This window comes from Protopterus annectens, chromosome 1.part1 (assembly GCF_019279795.1).
Source record: "Protopterus annectens isolate FY-2018-M chromosome 1.part1, PAN1.0, whole genome shotgun sequence".
Taxonomy (NCBI): domain Eukaryota; kingdom Metazoa; phylum Chordata; order Ceratodontiformes; family Protopteridae; genus Protopterus; species Protopterus annectens.
In genome coordinates, this window is record NC_056726.1 from 1,934,234,576 (window position 1) to 1,934,256,564 (window position 21,989).

Genomic DNA, 21,989 nt, shown 5'->3' on the forward strand with positions numbered 1-21,989 from the left:
TCCAACAGTTGTACTGTGAGCAACAGTTTTGTTTAGCAGCACCTGGAAAACCAGACAGTAGTCCCTACCGTGATGGAAGTTTCATAGCCACAGATTATGCTTATATCATGTAGAGTAACACATATACTCATGCTGAATATGCTAAGTAGGACTCATTTCATTATTATTCCTGAATCACTCTAGCCACTTGAAGTGCTGGGCAGAGAAATGTCATGTTAGTATTTCCACAATGATGTGCACACTCCTGAGCAGTACGAGAGTGAGGTGATGGTTAGTAAGTGCTACTCATTAGTAGTTCTTCACATTCAGTTACTTGTTTAGCAGTCCTTCTAATGAGACAACTTATGGAGGGCATGTCAGGGAGAAAAGCCTTACTGAGAAGGTTTAAGTTATATTTACTGAGTTAGGAGAGAACCTTGATAATACTTTGGTTAACATTTTGTAAAAATGTTAGTATGCCTGCCATGACAAAGCAGCTGTAACTCACAGCATATACAGTATGCAACTTAGAAAAACAAACAAACAAACAAAAAAAAAACAACCAAAAAAAATATTATACTCAAAACAAAATGTAATGCACTCATGGTAGAAAGGCAATACAATCAAGTAATGCATACAAATGGAAATCACAAACTATTCAACTGCAGTCATTTGTTTGTAGCCTCCCATGTTTTACTATCCTCACTTCTGCAAGGGTCACATTCACATAATTGTACTGTGACAGGACAAATGACAGCTGTGTGCAAACATGGGTATATTGCAAAGTAAATGGAAATGTCAGAAGTATAATGTTAAGGATATATGCCTGACATTCTCTAACTTTGCTTGTTAATGCTCAGGTGACAAAACAGGTTCATCATTTCAGTGTCTCATTATAATGCCATAGGTGCAAGGTTCAGATTTAGTGAAGGTAGAAATTCATGCTGTAAGTATTTTTCTTGTACAAGTCCACAAAGTTGAGAAATCATCACATTGACTTATGAATAATATTTTTGTGGCTTTATCATTTGCACATCACTTGACAATGTACATTGTTGCCTGTAAGCAGTGTCCCTTATTAGTTCTTATGTCAAAAACTCAAAATTTAAATTCACATGTGCAGATAATTAGCTGTGCTGTTGGGACATTACTGAATGCAGAAAACACATCTCCTGTGCAACTTTCTTAATGGGTGAACATGTTACTGAAGCATGTTCTGTATAACAGCACAAGAAGTGCAGTGCTCAAATCTACATTATGGGTAGTTTACCTTTATTGGGGTATAATTCATGTGTGATCATGTTTTTCTGCTCTTTTAAGATTTACCACACATGCAATTTAAAATATGCAATGCAGTATAATTTTGTGTTATGTTGGCTAAACAAGAGAAAAGTGACTGCTGTAATTTGCACTAGTAATATCACTTATGATTAAAACACACTTTTGTGTGCATGCTGAGAAAAACAGTATATGTGCAAAAGTATGAGGTAATAAAATTAGCAAGATAGTGAATTTTGGAAATATGAAAGGCACTGCAACACAGCTTTAAAACTATGTGCTTCAGTGGAATATATTTTCATATCTATATTCGAAAGACACATGTCTGGAGCATTTCTCACCAGACCTATGCTGAAAATAGGCTCTGTTCTAGTCAGACTTTTCCCATCAATAAATGTTAAATAATATAAATAAATATTTTTAATTATACTAAGTGTACATTGTACTGATTATATATACACTTTGGAGAACATTGCGTCCTGTAAACTCTCCCCCAGATTCTGCTTGCCTTACATGGCATGCAAAATGAGTGCAGGAGCTCTACAGGCAATATGTCTGCCGTGCGATCCAGGAACAGCCTGCAGGGGCATGCACGAGCGCTCCTGCACTAGTCCTTCATGGACTAAGCCCCTGTATGCAAATCATCCCATTTGCTAGAGAAATCCATGCAAATGAGGTGAATGTGCAATCCAGGAAGCTTGAAACCAGAAGTGCAGGGCTAGCGCAATCTGCAGAAATGTACTCAGTTAATAACCAAGTACATTTCTGCAAAATCCAAAACGGAGCTGTGACAGCTCCAAATAAAGGTTGCATTTCAGTCAAGAAGCATGCCAATGGCCAAGTATAAGACCACTGGCATTGCAAACAGCATAAAAAAATTAAAAAATCAACTTTTATTTTTTTTTAGCCAATCTCGGCTGTTTAAGCGTAGGGCAGCAGCGAGCAAATGGGATTGGGGGGGGGTAATAAAATAAACCTAAACTAAGCATTTTAACTAAAATCACTATTCTGCCATGAAAGTCAATGGCAGGCAGAAGACAACATGGCCAATGAGTAGTGGTTGCTAAGGGGGAGGCTCAGTGGGAGATATGTAACTATGCATTAGCAGGCAATCCTATGCAAATGAGTTATGCTGACCACGCCTGACACACAGAACTAACAAAGGGGAACCCATCCCAGTGGATACCAAGGTATGTGTAGGCCTAAAAATACTAGCTACAGATACCTTCCAAAGGCCAACTGGTTAAATGATGGGGATCTCACAGGCATCAGCATCCAGGGTACTCCACCAGTTCCTGGATGCCATGTCAACACATGTCAGTGAGTACGTATATTTCCCCAACACCTGTGAGGCATTGGCCAGCAATATTCACCAAATAGCAGAATAACCTGAGGTAGTGGGTGCTATAGACTGCACACACATATGCATCAATTCACCACTCAGTGAGTGGGGTAGGGTCTACATCAACTCTAAGGGGTTCCCCTCCATCAACTGCAAGGTTGTGTGCGATGTCCAGGGCATAATAATGAATGTGTGTGCTGGCGGCCCTGGAAGCTATCACGATTCCCACATCTGGCATCTGACGCAGCTGTATCAGAGATTTGCCATTGGGGACATCCCTCACGGTCATGTAATGAGGGATGCTGGATACGCACTGGAGCCATGGCTGAAGACACCTGTCAGAAATGCACACACACCAGAACAAGAACTTCATAATGAGGCACACACACACACATCAGATTTATAGTAGAACATGTGTTTGGGATGCTCAAGTCACGGTTCTGGTGTTTGGACACATCTGGTGGAGCCTTGCAGTACTCACCAGCCACAGGTACCCAAATTGTCATCATATGTGCCATGGTACACAATATGATCCTGTGGAAACAGCTGCAGCAGGAACAGCATGGGGCAGGGCCACACAGCCCCCCAACATTGCCAAGGCCTGCACAGGCACAGAGTGACTCGGAGGAGGAACAACCTGAGCCTGCCCCAGTAGGCAGAAGGAGGCATGCCCAGTATACCCTGGCCTTGGAAAAGAGGCACATAGCAATACACTGACATAGGAGGGACCCAGGGAATAACACCACTCTCTGACTCTCACATACAGTAAAAGGGATGCAAAACATGACACTACCTGTGCTCTACCATGTATAGGGAGTGTACTATGTGCATCCAACATAGGCAGCCCTGCAGCACCAGCCTCAATACTGGGAAGCCCACAAGGTAAGTGACTCACACATGCCAGTCAGTGGGGTTCACATACCCAACAACAGTCACAGCCAGCAGGACAGGTGTAGACAAACACAAACAAAGGCTGTGTTATGACCTCTGAATGATGCCTGTGGGTAACCCCCCCCCCCCAGGCCTACACAGACAGACCATAGCAAGTCGGGCAGTGGGACATTAGTTCTGAAGGGTAGGAAGTCAGAAAGTAATATGTAGGTAAATCAAAGCTAAGATCTGTAGTACACTGGTATACCCCTAGTAAGCATGATAGCTTAGAATACAGAATGAAATGGAGTACCTGACATACCAGTACAGTCATAGCAAATGTGTACAAATGTCAGGTGTGCCCCCCATCCTACATAGTAATGTAATAACAGTCAGGTATGCCCCCCAATCCTGTGTAGAAATGTAGAAATAGTCAGGTGTGCTCCCCCTCCTACACAGAAATGTAGTAACAGTAAGGTGTGCCCCCCCAATCCTGTATAGAAATGTAGAAATATTCAAGTGTGCCCCCCCAATCCTATGTAGAAATATGATAACAGACACGTGTGCCCCCCAACCCTGTATAGAAATGTAGAAAGAGTTAGGTGTGCCCCCCATCCTATGTAGAAATGTAGTAACAGTCAATGCCAAATGATCTACGGATACCCTTCAGAAACAGTATGCTACCTGTAGGTGTACAACACAAAGGTCTGCACTGCAGTACAAACTACCCGGACTCGATACACACATTCAGTACAGATGGGCATACTGGTTATGCTCACACACTTAGAGAAATGAAGTCCAAGTCTGCAAACACCAGTGGACCAGACATATCTGGCAGTCGCAGATGTTAGTGCAGACACTCCTGAGTATCACCACTCATGCTTTGCACACACACTGGATAGGAATACAGCATATATCTATATATATATATTATATATATATATATATATATATATATATATATCTATATATATATATTATATATATATATATATATAATAAGCCAAAGGCAGAGGTACATAGATGTGTGGAAGAGGTTGACTGTGACAAGGAGCCATCCAGGCCTGTGCCACCCAGCACACAGCCTAAGGGCCACAACCACTTGAGGTTCAGATGTCACTCACTAAACAAACTAGCCACCGGTATCTGTCAGCATTACAGAATATATGGTGCAAGTGCTAGCTGTGCAATATGACTGTACAAGGAAGTAGTCATCTAGCAGCTATATACACGTACCTGTGAAATATGACCCTGTTTGTGCCCACATGCAGTGTGTCAACCTCTAGATGAATATGTTATGGCCCATGCACATACACTGCCCTCCCCATAGCCTTAATATGACAAGCCTGCTGATGTCATCCACTCTGAAATACACCTTTGGCAGAGTTGTAGCCCAGTAATCTCTGTGGTGTGTCCTATAATGACGTACTGCTGTAGTGTGATAAACTAGTACGATAGAAGTTCCAATCCCAGACATGGCAAGTGTGTGTGTGTGTGTGTGTGTGTGTGTGTGTGTGTGTGTGTGTGTGTGTGTGTGTGTGTGTGTGTGTGTGTGTGTGTGTGGAGAGCAATGCATTTTAGGCTAGTCACACAGTACAATTCAGATGCCCTACTTTGGCAATCCTGCTGTCATTCACTGTGAAATACACCTTTGGGGAAGGGGCACATCAGCAATCCCTGTGGTGCATCCTACAACCACATCATGCTATAGTGTGATATAGAACTCTGGTAGGGCCTCTGTTCCCACACAGGGCAGTTGTGTACATTTTGTGTGTGTTTCTATGTCTGTGCAGGGAGCAATCTGTTTTAGGCTAGTCACACTCAGTACAATTCAAATGCCCTACTTTGGCAATCCTGCTGATGTCATTCACTGTGAAATACACCTTTGGGGAAAGAGTACTCCAATAATCTCCATGGCACATCCTATAATGGCATAGTACTGTAGTGTAATATACTAGTTAGGTAGGAGTTCTAATCCCAGACATGGCAGGTGTGTGTCTGTGTTTGTCATTCTTATTCTGTGTGGAAGTGGTTGTGAGTTTGTAACAACTGTACTCAATGTGGACTGGGTTTTGCAAACTTTTTATATGGTGGGCTAAGTACATATCACAATGTCCACCCTACAGGGATAACAGATGTGAAATAGCCGAGAGGCTGGGGTGCAAATCCATACCACTGAATGTGACATCAATGCTAGCTGAACAATGTTAGCAACCCTTGTATTACTCAGGGAACACCCTCAACCCATGTCTCACACACACACACACACACACACACACACACACACACACACACACACACACACACACTTGCCTAGGTAACAGCTGCTATGTTGGTAGTACCCTGCATATTGCCCATTGATAGTAACCATAGTGTGATTGCAGTGGGATACAGAGGGCATGGCACTCTGTCCAGTCCAATAGGCATGTACATGCCAACAGTGCACCTCCCCCATGTTTCCCACTGGACACCTGCAACACCTGTGGTGCCATCAAATGTGACCCACAAAGGACATACCATGACTGAAACACAAGCCGCGTATGGACAGATACCACTGACACCAGATAATACTGGTATCATGCTATCAATGTAGTTGCAGGGTCAACCTGCTTTCCATTAACAGTTCCCGCCACATGAGGCCAGGACTGACACATCTGATGATAACACTCTGTATACACAACATGGGCCAGACACCCCAGGTACAGTTCCACATGTCACTATACATGCATGTGGGAGGTGTGTACATCCCAGACACTGTCCATATCATGGACTAAGGAACACATACATGGCAAGCAATACACAGCATTGGCCACATGCAATAGTCACCCAGGTGACTGAATGATGAATACAATACCCACCTGTGTGGGCAACTCCAGAAACTACACCCCTGAGCCACGTTGCAGACCATTGTCATGTGGCCTGATGCCAAGGTATACCCATCACCTAGCCTTGTATAGCTGTCTGGCACTGTCGACCACAACACACCTGTGAAGCAGTGCACCCATGCATGTCAGTACTGGCACCCATGTCTGTGTGTGTGTGGTGTATGATGCATGTGACCACATTCACAATCATTGCAACCCCCATTGGCATACTGAAACATGCTGTCTGATGTCAGACACCTCCACATACCCTTTGCACATATAATCTCCATATGACCCTTGTGTTGCATGTGATACCTGCACAGTACTGTGTTGTGGCAATCCCACTAGTGATGCATTGTATTCCTGACCCTGCCAAGTATATCAATGTGTGTGCGTCCCTGTGAGAGTGTGGCTGTGTTGATGCTGACACCTGTTCATGTGGACAGGCACGTGTACTGCACCTACCACATAGCTACCATATCCCTGTTGCATATGTCACTCACCATCACATATACATTCTGAGGGCTCCCCAACATGTAACCTATGTGATGCATCCACTAACTGCATAGACATGTGATAGTACTACATAGTCGTCAGGGGTTTGATACCCTGTACTGGTAGGTGTGTGGCACAAACATGCTTAAGTTTTACTCTCCCACCTCTCCCTGGCTTTTCTGTGACTCTGTCTGCCTCTCTCACTCCCTCTCTGGTGGATGTGGAGACTTAGACCTGCATTGCTTAGACAGCCGCAAGTGTATTTTAAGTGATGCTCAGGATCAGCTGATGGCCTCTGCACGAATTGCAGCACTCCTCTAGCTGATTGCTTGTGGAACAGCTGTGGTACCATTCCCATAGCCAATTGCATGGAAACACACACCAATATCTAGGAACATCATGTTGTGCTGGGCCTTTCATTCACTGTGAGCAGAAATTTGATCTGTTTTTTGGCAAACAGCATATCAGATGGATTGAGGATTTACCTCTCACAATATAGATTGTGGAAACAGGCCAACACATAGGAGAAGGATGTGACTGACCTTAATACAGACTGTAAGTGCTGCTATACTGCATTTGGAGTAATGTTGGTTTAACAGGGTGTGTGTGGATATGGCTGTCCTACATGTTTTCATACCTGCCATGTCAGTGCTATGTTTATAAGGGAACACCCATCTGTAGAGTCATCTGCAGACTGGCCAGTGTGTGGTGTCTTTTGTTTCAGGTGTTACCCACAGAGCACCTATCTGTGAACAGCAGAAGGTAGTGTGAGGATTGCAGTATGTAGATGGTGACAGCCGTGAGAGTTACTGACTTCCATATCCCTCATAGGACATATGTTGCAACAAACATAGTAACAACAGTAAATGTATGAGGTTATCACAGCAACATGTCAATATTGGCCCTGTGTATGTGCCTCCAGCCACAACCCTGTCAACCTTTGTACATATGTCATGCAGTAAGGGATGCATATGTGCTGTACACCAAGATTAGTGACATCTTATCTAATAGCACGCCAGTGAGATATCAGACTGCTACACATGTTATATATAGTGGGGTTATATTTGATGACATAACCGGGACATTCTGTGGTTATGTGTACAGTACTGAGGTCTGTGTACTTATGGTAATTGTCGGCAATGTGTGTATTGTTAATATGTACCTTGGCCTGTGTACATACTGTGGTAGATATCATTGTTCTTGGTCCTGTTATATATGATGTTACATGCTGCTCCACTGTATGTTACCCTATTGGCTGACATGTTTGTAGGGCTATACACACACATGTCCCATACCATAGACAGGCATTGGAGCACACTGTGTAGTTGCCCAGTATATGTAGGGTTAGTGTGTGAGTGGCACATATGAGGTTGGTGTTGAACAGATAGTCCATATGCTGTAATAATACACTAGTATACCATATGTGACTGTGGCTGTGTTCACATTGGCTGTGGTTATGCAGTTTCACACAGGTATATATTACTCTGTGCTGTGGCATGCCTGTAGAGCCTGCTATATATGCAGGTACATGTGCATTCCCCCATAGGAAATGTAGGCCAGTATTGAGCCATTCTGCCTGTAGCCTGTGCAGTGCTTTGTTACATGCCTAGCAGCTAAGTGTACTTACCCAGTGAGATGTAATGTCCAGATACTTGCCAGATGTACTGCCTCCGGGCCACCATAACAGTCATGTATGTCAGACAGAGCAGTGGGATGCTGCACAGATGTATGTCAATATCTAGTAGGTAGTATGTGGCCATGGCACCTCTGTACCAGCAGTTAGTATGTGGCAGGATAGGCAGGGATGTGTGAATGCATAACCTATGGGGACACATGTATACCAGTAGTTACGTGTTATACCCATCTACGTGGCTGTTAGCATCCACATTGTCTTGCACTAAGGGGTTATGTGTATACCTCTGACTGTCCAGAGTATGCCAGACTGTCCACATATATTGACTATTATCCCTGCTGTAGTCCACAGGAGCAATATGTGCTAGCAGTGTTTCTGTACTATGATGTCCTTTGGATGTCTGTCAGTAGCCAAATGCGCACATGTTAAAAGCAAATGTAACCTCCCACACACACACCATATCTGTGAAGACATTCCCTATTACAGTAGCTATAGTTTACAAATATACCTGCTATACATACCTCACATCCTGACATCCCCTTGCACTACAAAGTTGGGACTATAGGGTCTGAGGTAGGGCTACACTCCATGTTCAGGACATATGGTGAGGATATATGTACATATGATTATCCAGATATCTATATAGACAAACACATATACATATTGACATACATAGATGGATATGTATATGTGCATAGCTATACAAATAAGCATCAAAATATACACATATACTGACCAATATATTTCTACACATATACAGATAGAGATGCATATGCACATATATGTATGGCTATCTACATATATATTGACAGTAGTAGGTATATCAGAATAGATATGTATGCACATATAGTTACTGATATCTACATATATACCAACATAACTAGAAATATCTGTACATATAGGATATGCATACATATATAGCTATATAAACATATATCTATTTATACATATACGTACATGTGCATATATGCATATGGGAACGCTACAGAATCCTGAAAGCCCAAAGTCCTGAAGACCATCAAGGGTGAGCTGTCTTAAGGTATATGGATGTACATTACCATACAATCCACCTTGGTTAAATGCAGGCCTACTGCCACCTGCCATACAGACTATTCTGCTTTTCAGTGTGCATGTGATGGTGTCAGTTGTGCTTTGTTCTGTAACAGTTACATCCCATTGTGTCAACTGAAGTCTTTACCCCCTAGGGATTGTGTACAGGGTGTAGATGAAGGTTGCTAAACTATACATCTGCATTACTTACTGTTGATTGTTTGGTATCCTGTGCCCCAGTCTGTCTTTACTATTGTAGTACTTGATGGCCTTGGCCTGGACAGCAACATTTGTTAAGTTTTCCAGACTACTGTATTAGTATAACTGTTTCACAGCTTCCTTACCCAATTCATGTGGACGTCTTTGTCTAAGCAGCTATACCACATGGCATATACGACTGTAATAGTACACAAATAAAGCTTTCCCATTTATGCAGACCTGTGTGTGGTATTATATCCTTTGATTTCTCTGTGGGTATATGTGGCAGGCAATGATTGTCATTTGTATGCGTGGCTCATATAGTTTCCAGTTGGTAAAATGATAACTGTAAGAATAGTGGCTGTTGCATATTATGTGCACCTACTACATATGTATAATACTATACATATCTCTGCGTGTGCATGTGTAGTTACATATATATATATATATATATATATATATATATATATATATATATATATATGTATATCTGGATCTGCATATATGTGTCTGTGTATATGTGTCTTATGGATACCCATGTCATGTCAGGTCCTGGTTATGGGAGCTGCAACACTTGGTAGTGTATTGCAGGGCAGACGTGTTTGGCTGGGGGGTATACCTATTCATACAAGACGTATAATGTTTGGGGCCTCTCAACCCCATTAATGGTGCATGTGGACATATATGCTTTTGTTATTTACCCATTGTTATCTACAGATTTATGTATATATATATATATATATATATATATATATATATATATATATATATATATATATATCTGCTTATATAAATATAACTATGTCCGTATATACCTACATAGATATCTATATCTATATCTATATATACATATATATATATATATATATATATATATATATATATATATATATATATATATATATATATATATATATATATATATATATATCTGCTTACATATGCATAACTTGCTGTATATATTTAGACATTTACCTGTAGACATATATATCTATAGATGTAGGCATTTGTATATATATATCTTTATATATATATATATATATATATATATATATATATATATAAATATATATATATATATATATATCTACACATATAGGATATGTTTTATCTATTTAGATATTAACACACACACACACACACACACACACACACACACACACACACACACACACACACACATACATCTGCATGTTGAAATTTATTTACTGTACTGTTGAATGACTGGGCTGGATGATATGTTTGTGAAAACATCAGGGTTATGTATATCTGACATAGCTTGGTAGTAAATCACTTTGGCTATGGTGTTCAGGGTCCTGGGATTGAGCCTTGCAAAGGCTGTTTATTTTGTTGCTGGGCAGAACAAGGGCCATTGGATACAGGGTGATTAAGGCACTTCTGAGCAGTTGTAAGTGGGTTTGCGTGGGTTTATGTGGAAGTAAGCACTGCTAACTTCCAGTTACAGTTCCTTATACTCAGTTAGCTTCTAAATTGCTTAACCAATGCAGGCATTGCTTACCCCCACACAAACATTCTTAAAGCCGCTTACTACTGCTTAAAAGTGTTTATTCCTGTTTATCCCCACACTAATTTCTTTAAAAGAAAAGAAAAAATTGGTTGATAGGAAAGTGGTGAAAAAAGGGCACAAAGAAAGTAAGACAGTAGGCAAGGTAGCTAGGGATGTGCAGGAAGGGTCTGGGGAAGGTCCATAGCTGCCCATTTCTACTACAGCAACTGCTGTGCATATACACTGAATTTGGAGGTAGATTTTGATACTCAAACCCCTGACAGAAGGGTGAGGACAAAAATAATAAGTTGTGATGCCAATTAGACCAGATTACTTGTGTCCAGTGGACACTTGTGTGAAATAGACAGCTATGTATGGGCGAGATTTTTTTTGGGGAACAGATTGCCCTTTTTTTTCAGGTGAGAGTGGGATGTTGGGGTGGGGTAGTAGGTATATTTGGGGAGGTAGATTGGGTGGGTTAACAGACGAAACAAACAAGACACATACAGGGGCAGTATATGACACATGTGGGGGGTAAACACCTTGATGGGGAGGGGTGTTGGGAAATCGGAAGCCCATGAGCCCCTTAGTGGAAACAATGGGACTGAGGTTCCCACCCATGGGCAGTTACCACTGCACCTTCACAGCCCCGATGGTGGCTGTGCTGGGAGCTGAGTTGCAGAGCCAGACTGATGCTCTAGTTGTGACACACTGCCCTGAAGCTGGCGTAGAAGATCACAAAGCTGCCGGTTAAGCTCTCTACACACCATAACCTCGACCTGGCAATGGGTGACAGGTTCCTGTCCACATCCACTCCTTGAGGGGGTGAGCCCCATACCCTGAGGAGGTTCCATCCGAAGGTGGTGCAGGACCAACATACAGGGAGGTCCAGGGTTGGGCCCCAGACATGCTGGTGTGCGGTGCCATGGCCAGCTGAGGTGGGACAGGTGAGTCCGCTGGGACCAGCCTTCCCAAACATGCTATAGTCATCATATGTGAGTTAGTAATAGTCAACACATTCCAGGGTTAAGTATAACAGCATGCCTAGATATTCCCATTAACCCAGACACCAGATATGGAACAGTTGCATAGCAAACAGAACACATGCATATATAGGTCCGCAGTGGTAATAAGAACAGCATGCAAGTACATTGTACATTGATATCACCATGCCACCAATGTTGGAATATTTCATTCTAGCACATGCATGTGAGCAGTTAATATATTTATCAAACAAATGGACATTGTTAGAATATAGGTGTCATTACATACCAGTTGGGATGGGTATGTTGATTATTGTTGGAGATATGGTGGGGAGGAGAGAAAGATGGCAATTAACAACTAGTATATACTTGTAGTCCACATTACTCTCCTAGTCAGTGCTGTTATCCGTACCTTACAAGTCTTACCACAGTATCCTATAGCCTTAGTTTGGACAGTGATATGGCTGTCATCATCATTATACATGAACTGGTTTTACCTGAAGTATACACCTCTAACCTGGTATACCAATGGAGGGAATGTTTGTTAACACTAACTGTTTCTACACATACTCCCAGATTCTGGGTTGATGTTGTGCACGTAGCTATCCAACTCTTTCTGCAAAGACTCTGGCCATGTGTAGACCACATGCAGGTGTGCTGGGACATATCTAGAATGTTGCCCTCTTCAACCTTTAGTGACCTGCTACACACATATACATGCTTGCCTACACAGCTATATTATGTAGCACAGTGTGGGTGACAGTGATCAGTGATACGTTATTATTCAGAGAAAATGCAAAACTCACAATTCCCTACAATACCAGAATGAAGAGTACTAGGATATTATGGTCTTTATTTCTCAGCACAGTGTTCGTATCCGACATACCTGTGGGAGCAATGTTTGTTAGCACTACCTGAATATTTCCACACAAACTTCCAGATTACATGTTAGTATTATACACATACATCTCACTCTGTTACTGTACACACTCTGGTCACAGCTTGACAACATGGGAGTGTAGATTTGACATACTTGGCTTATTACTCTCATTACATACTTGGCTTATTACAGTTTGGGGGGTTGCTACAGTGACAGGTTTGTTCTCGTAGATGTTTGACAATCACTTGTATTCCCTGTTTGCTGGCTAAACATCTGGGATCATCCCACAGATTTACCAGGGGGACAGGCAGCAGATATAGGCCCATATACTGGACATTCTGGCCTCATCTGTACAGTTGTGGGGTATGATTCTGTATGCAGCCTACTTCCACTCCCAGGATGCAGACCATGACAGTGTCTGCTACAACTTAAACACACCATTCATCACAGTTGTGTCTGCTATATAGATTTTAATGTATATCTCCTATCTGATTTCTGTCTTATTAATTCCCTGTGCTTTTGCATTCTGACCTTGTATTACAACACTCTTATACAGATTTCCTAGAAAGTTATATTTTGAAGGACAGTGTGGGTGACAGTAATGTGTAATACCTCATTATTCAGAGCAAATGCATCAGTCGCAGTGCCATACAATACCAATGTAAACAGTACCAGTACTGGGTATCATTCTTTTATTTCTGGGCACAGTGCTGGTATCTGACAGATCTGTAGGAGAAATGTTTATTAGCACTACCTGAATGTTCCCACACACAGTACCAGATTCCACATTACTATTATGCACATACATCTCACTCTGTTACTGTATACACTCTGACCACAGCTTGACAAGTTGTGGTGTAGATGGGACATATGTGGCTTCTTAGTCTCATAAGGTATTGGGGAGTTGCTAGGGTGCCAGTGTTGTTCTCATAGATGTGGATCAATCAATTGTATTTCCTGTTTGCTGCCTATACGTCTGGAATCATCCCACTGATTCCCCAGGGGGACAGGTTGATAGGCAACAGATATGAGCCATTTTACTGGACATTCTCGACATATCTGTACAGTTGTGGGGTATAATTCTGTATGCAGAGTACTATCACTGGCAGGATTAGAACCATGGCTGTGTGTGCTAAAAAAGCAACAGTTCACATCTCAGTTGCATGTGTTATTCAGGTTTTGTTGTCTGCATTTTCCCTGTTTACTGTCTATGTGTCTCTCAGTTGTACTAAATGGCCTCTGGGGATTACACCTGTCATATACAGGCATTCCTACACATTCAATTTATGGTGCACGGTGTGGGTAACAGTGCTTAATACAACAGTACTATTACATGATTGCGAATCTACATTACCATATGATACCATGATACCAGAGTATACACATGCAGTCCAGCAGTTAGACCTTTATTGTCAGGCTATTACACTTTTATTGACATACAAACAATATGAGACTCTTCCTGCCATATTCTCTAGTGTATACAGTACTTGCCCTGCACAATACAGGTTTTATACAGGCAATTATTTTGCTACTACTTTTAGTTTAATTTCCTATGATGGTAAATGCATGAGTATTACTGACCTGCCTTGTGTCGCAACCTCACCAGTCGACTTACGTAAGCCTCCTGGTTCGTGACCCACTCCATTGCAGCAGTGGGGGACATAAGAGGAATATTTAGCCATACCTATCCATGATATACCTGAGCTGGCAATTATTACACACATAGCGGGGTGATACTTACACACAACTGGAACATCCCCTGCCGGTCTAGCCTCTTGGATCCACTACTCCAACAGGTCCCCCTTATGCTGCTTCAGGCTGGCATAGTGATGCCTGACCTACTCACCAGTTCTGGGTATGCCAGTAGCACTGATGATGTCATGGGCGAGATGGACCCAGGCCTCCACCTTATAATGGGAGCCCTGGTACTGACCCTGCAACAGTCTCTGATCATGGTCTTTGACAAGGAGCCCTGCCATGACTCTGTACTCCTGGATGCACCAGTGCTGCACCCGAAAGCACACACCTTCTCCCCTTACTGCCATTGTGCCTGCAAGGGGAAGCTACAACCAGTTATGAGATGTATTCCCACCTTTTGGGTTTAAGTAGGGACGATTTCCCAGACTTTTCCATGATTGGCCTGTTTTGAAAAGGCTAGGCTATGGGCAAACCTGCTTACCTAGGGTTGACATTGTTTAAAGGGGTATAGCACTGGGCACATTGAGTTAGCTGGCCTACACATTGCTTACACCTCCTACATTGGCCTGTGCAATGTTTAGCATTGCTTACATTAGACTTTGCATTATAATTCCTTTTTGGCATTGAGTTGTTATTCATTACACCTTATATGTATGCCTGGTATCCATGATTCATGAGTACGTACACTGTATGGGGTCATTGTGTTTTATTGGGGACTTCAACAGTCTATTACAATTACACCTGATTTCTGGCCTTACTGCTGTACTCCGGTTCACGTATTTATGTTATGTAGTTGATTAAGGCACATATGTCTGTATACTTATTCCTTTCACAGGTTCAGTTTGGTTTTACTATGGTGAAGTCTTGTTTGCTGATACCTCATTGTTCTGTACTTCTGTGTTGGCTTGGTGGTTAACTACTGTGACTATGGTGTATAGTGTCCTGGGTTTGAGACCAGCATGGCTGTTTATTTTGTTGCTGGCCAGAACAATTGCTGTTGGATACAGAGTGTTTAAGGCACTTTTGAGCAGTTGTAAGCAGGTTTGCGTGGGTTTGCGTGAGGGTAAGCAGTGCTAACCTCCAGTTACATATGCTTACAGAGAGTTAGCTTGAAAATTGCTTAACCTGTGTGCGCATTGCTTAACTCCACGCAAACAGGGTTAAACTCACTTACTAGTGCTTAAATATGCATACTACTGCTTATTGGTGCTTAAACCTGCTTACTAGTGCTTTATTCATTATGACACTGACACCTCACATGTACATTTACTGCACTACTCCATTTCATAAATATATGTTATTTAGTGGGTTATGCAACATAAATATTATTCATAACATGCTTTGCCATGGAAAATGGAATGTGTTGCTGTAGGACTCAAACCAGGAATGTCTGCTCGTAAGGCGAATGCTCTGCCCACTACACCATTGCTATGCCGCTTCATTTGCATATATCTTCCATGTTATCCTCTTCAGCCATTTAAGCTGCATTAACCATAGCTAAGCGATGGGCACACCAGCACACCTTCAGTTAGCTTTATTCGGATTTTAAAATAAATAAATAAAGGGTCTGTCCATTTTGTTGGTGATTACTTGCTGTTGTACATGAGGTGGAATGTTAGTAGGGATATGAGGACACTTATAAGTGGTCTTGCTCATTTCTTACCCCTTTCTGCTGTTTTTCATTGTGGGGCCGTGTATATTCTGAGTGCTCTGCTCTCAGACACATCCCCTGCACTCTTACATGCTCCGTGTAAGATTAGGATTAGGAGCTCAGGCAGCATGCCTCATTAATATGCATGGCACACTGCCATCTTGCTCCTAAATGGCCGCCTCCATGCAGGACTAAGCTAGTTCTGCATGGAGGAATAGTAAATCAGGGGGGTCTGTTATTAATATGTGTTACACCATAAATGCATCATGATGTTATTGAAAACAACAGATCATCACACTTAAAAGTCAACAATTCTAAAAATGTTTCTTACTCTTTGCATGACTGTTGACATGGAACATTGTCATATTGAAGAATAACTGTGGAGAACTGGCACTTTACATAGTATGGCAAAAACACAGAAAATAATTAGGCATGTGCTAAGACTTTTCCATCAGCAGCACAAATAAGCTTGGCTTTGGCATGTGTCAGATGGCACTGAATATATAAGAAAAATCAATGAAATGGAAACTTTTCTGCAGGAATACATATTTGCCCAAAATTATTACTACAATGAAGGAAAACTTCAGTGTGCAAAATATTACTCCTTAGCTAATGTCTTTGAAATGTCAGTTCCCCTGTGCTGTTAACAGTAATTGCACAAAATTCAGAAATTCCTGTTCCTTATTGTCATGGTTCACTTCGAAGGTGATAATACTCTCAGTTATTAACTTTTTATGTACCACCAAAACATTATATAATGCTGAAACAAAATTTATATAAGAACCACACTGAATGGCAACATCACAAAAGATTTTCATGTTGTATTTGTTTCTGACATTTCTCCAGAGATCTATGAGAAGACATAACAGGTAATGGTGAGGGTGGTGCAGCATTTAGTGAACAAAAGTGGTTTGAGGAAGAGTCCAACATTTTTGTTGGACTCCTTATTAAACATTACAGCCTAAGGTTTCTGCAGGGTGACTATACTTGGGCACTGTTCAAGGCTGAGGCTTGGAATAGCTTAGCCAAGTCAGTCATCTGAGCAACAGGCATCCCATGCATGGATGAACAATCCACTCACCATTGCACTGAATTAAAAAGGGTGAAAGAATGGTCTCCTTAGCTGGTGGGAAGAATATTTTAAGACCCATGAGCTACCTCAGTGGTGTAAGTATTGTGGCCCATAACTAGGCAATGCATTATCATGACTTGGCATCACAAACAGTTGCTGGTTATTTGTTTTTCTTTATTTTCTGTTATGCAGTGCTTCTGCACAGATTGACATTAGAGAGATTGCAATATCTCAGAGTTGCACAGGAAAGTATGGGTTCATTTATGAACATTTGACATTTTATAATAGTAATTACTGAAAAAATAGCTTGCCATTTCTCTAGATGTCAGTCCATAAATACTAGACAAACCCATTTCACACCTTTAATCTGGTAAAAAAAAAAGATTTATATACCATACACACATTGCCAGACATGACCCATAACTAAAAATCTTTATTTCTTTCCTTATCATTTGCACAATGATTGACATCAAGCAGTACAAGTAAACATACTTTAGTAGCAACACATGCTGCTTCATGTCCTGTGGCAAAAACTGATGTGTTTTTGCTTTTGGCCTCATTCATATGGTGGTCTTTGTGCTACTATGCTTAACCCCACAACACAAAAGAAAGCAATACTAATAGAAATTTGGGGACACAATTGTTATGATATGTATGACAGGTTCCAGTGTTTAATTTACACTGTATCAGATATGTGAATGTGATAAACACATAGGCCCTTCAACACTGTGACTTTTGCTAGCTGAACCATGATTTCCTATGCGGTGTGCTCATATAATGCTCAGGTCTAGGGAATGTTGACTAAGACTGTCAGGTATTTGAATCCAGCATTAAGTATAACATTAGTTAAAGTTTTCTTTCCTATAATCTTTTACCTGTTGAAACATATGCTACTCCCCCACCGCTATCCTGCTAAGTCTACCATTATCCTATCACTGCTTGTTCTCTGTTTTGAACACTGTAGAATAAACTATATGGCAGAGTATTAATGATGACAAACTGAAGATCAACACAACACACAAGTGGACAGAAATTCCTCAGAAACTTAAAAGTCTAAATGTCATTACTCATCATTTGCATAATGCAGCAAAGCCCACTACCACTCCCCATTCTAAGTTTATAAGCTCAAAAATAACTGTGCATGTGCTAATGCTTAGCAATCAGTAAGTGATTGTCACAGAATGAAAGTAATGTCAGTAGCTTCTATTACTTGATTATGTTTTTTGGCTTATTGCATTTAAGACACTAGGAGTTCATTGTAATGCAATATATCTGTCTCATAATATAAATATTTGTGGCATTGACACACTTTACTTTTCCAAGTATGTTTCGATTTCAAACATATTTACAAAATAATTTGAATAAGTGGAGTGTATATGATTTGCTTTTATGGCTTGTTATTACCTTGTACACCATACACATATCATAGAGTCTTGTCAATGATGCAAAAAATATACAAAATGTTTGTAAAATGATTTTGCTATTTGCATTCCAGAATACATAGGTAACACTCCAATGGTTGTCTTCTGCTACTATCACCCATTACTTAACTGGTCATTACACCATAATGTGACACATTGAACACTGGTGTTTTATTGTCAGATCTCATTGCTGATTCCCCCAAAAATATATCATGTAAAGAACAACTGTCTGTTGTCTAACATTTGTGACATCAGTGGATAATTCACTGGTCTATAGAAAGTGGACTTAAGACAGGTATTAAATCCAGAAATTGCAACTTGCATGAGTGTGTCAGCAAATAACAATATATACAATTGGCTTATCTCATACATCTGGTATGTATGCTTCTACTAAGAAATAACCTTTTCTCCCTTTTAGGTCAGCCAAATGCCTTGCCACACAATGATGAAGCCATTTCTTCAATTCTGTGCTGTCTCACACTTGTAATAAGACTTCTCCTATGGTATGCGCAGCTAACACCTGGCTTTCTGAAATATGGACTTTGATAGGCAAGTGTTCAATCCAGCAACTGTAGCTTGTATGAGTGTGTCAACAAATAGGACTGGATTATCCAACAGAGATTCAATGTGTACACTTCCACTAAGAGATGACATTTTCACAGGGAGAAGGTACCCCCAGCTCTTACTCACTTTTAGGGCAGACAACTGCCTTGCAGCACAGTTATGAAGTCATCCCTTTAAATGTGTTTTCACACTTGAAATAATACTTCCACTGTGGTGTAGGCAGGTAATATGTTATTTTCTAGAGTATACTTAGATAGGCAGGTGTTCTAATCTGGCATTGTATGAATGTGTTTGACTATAGTGACAGGTAAGACTGGTTTATCCAACAAATGTGATGTGTGCACTTCCACTCAGTGGAAACTTTTGCACAAGGGGATGGTCTCCTCCAACTTTTTCACTTACTTTTAGGTAAGAGAAATGCCTTGCAAAACAGTGAAGAAATCATTCCTTCAAATCTGTGCTGCTTTACACTTAAGTCTTTTCTTATGGCATGAGCAGTCACTACTTGGTTCTTTAGAGAGTGGACTTACATAGGGAGGTGTTCAAATCTGGCAATGTATAAGTATAGTATGTGTGTAAGAGAATATTACAGACAGGATTGACTTATTCAAGAGAGTGTGATATAGAAAGCTATCACTTGTATTATCATTTATATGGCTAATGGGTTTTGTGCCCTCAAACATTTTATGGGAGCTACAACCATTGAAACACACCGTTTAATTTATTATTTCAAGTATGTGCTTTCTGATACCTCTCCTATGATTTCTCCTGCAGTCTGACCAGTTAATAAATGGCTTGTTAGATTGTGGGATTACATAGACATGTGTTTAAATCCACCAATGTCTAATTACTGTGATTGTATTACAGATGATACAAAACTAGTTTGGAATATTTTCATCAACAGATGTGATGTTGACACCTCAACTTTGGGTAACACTTGCCTGGCTGCAGGGATTTTATCCCTTAAACTCCTTTTAGGTGTCTCATATGAATTCACCTAAAATGGGTTTAGGTGAATCATATGGATTCAGACACACATCTGATGTCATCCTTACATTCTGATGCCTGTACTTATGACTTCTTCTATGGCATCAGCAAGTAATGCACAGTTGTATGGATTGTGAACCAAGCTAGGCAAGGATTATAATCTAGTAGAGTGTGTATGTAAGACAATGCTGACAGGCAGTACTGGCTTATGCAACACGTGATGACGTGCCAACTCACAGTTGCATGAACACTGACATGGCTAAAGAATTTTGAACCCTCAAACTACTTTGTCCATGATTAATAACCATTCCAACATACTGCTAATATAACCCCTTCAAATGTGTACTTTATGCAATTTCAGATATGATTTGTTCTGAACCATCATTGCTTTATACATAGTTCTATGTACTATGTACTCAGGCAAATGTAACTGCTGAGTGTGTTAGGAGGAACACTTTTAAGCAGGATTGGCTTCTTCAAGAGAATTGATGTTTACAATTTCAATTAGTATAAATATTTGTGATTAAAGAAGTGACCATCAAGTTTAGTAGGTTCATAGTTCAGTGCTAAGCTAACTACTCTTGCAAGCCATTTTAAGCTTAGCCAATTATCCCTTGTGAGACTCAAAACCTGCACCTTGTGTTTGTAAGGCAAACACCTTAGCCATTAAGCCATCCTCCCAACCCTCCCAACTATTCCTTTTAGTGGAAGTCATATGCATTTAAACACAGTGCTCTGGTTATCTCTTCAAGTATTTGTTGTCTGGTAACTGTGACATGATTTTTTTTGCCTGGCTTTATCAGTTAGTACACAGGTTAAGATGATCTTGATGTACATTGCATATAACCAAATCTAGTGATGTGTGCCTTTCATTATTTTGTTGACAATATAGTGGCAACAGACAAGAATAGCTTATTTAACTGAGCTTGATGTGTGACATGTTACCTGGTGGTTACAAAGTGTCACAAGACCTGTGTGATGATATTTTTATTGTGTTTGGATGGGTGGGTGCTGGTCAGACAGTATTTGCTGTACTTTCTGATAAACATGCCTGGTATAATGATGTGTTGTCCACTGTGTGGTGGCCAGCCAAAGCTGCATACATAATCAATGTTAGGGGCTAATTATTGTTATTTTTCATGTTATGGCAAAAAAAATCTGAGAATTTACTTTTGGCAGCATTTCTCTGTAGCCTGTCCAGTAATTGAGGCTGTAGGCAATGCACAGAATGCACCAACAGTGTTACAGGCTAGTCTACAACTGTTGTATGTAAACTAGCAGTTTCTACAGTTCAGTAACAACCTGATTTTGATGTTGTAAATGTCAATGAGTTACGTTAAGAAACAAAGAAGGTGGAAAATAACTGTGTACAAAGCACAAATAGCTAAGAAAAAACAGTCAGTCAGGCACACTGGTCACCAGGAAAGACCAAAAATCCATGAACTACCAAGGTAAAAAAGCAAGTTCTTTAATGTTCCAATACACCACACAAATTTAGGGTCTATATTATATTCTTG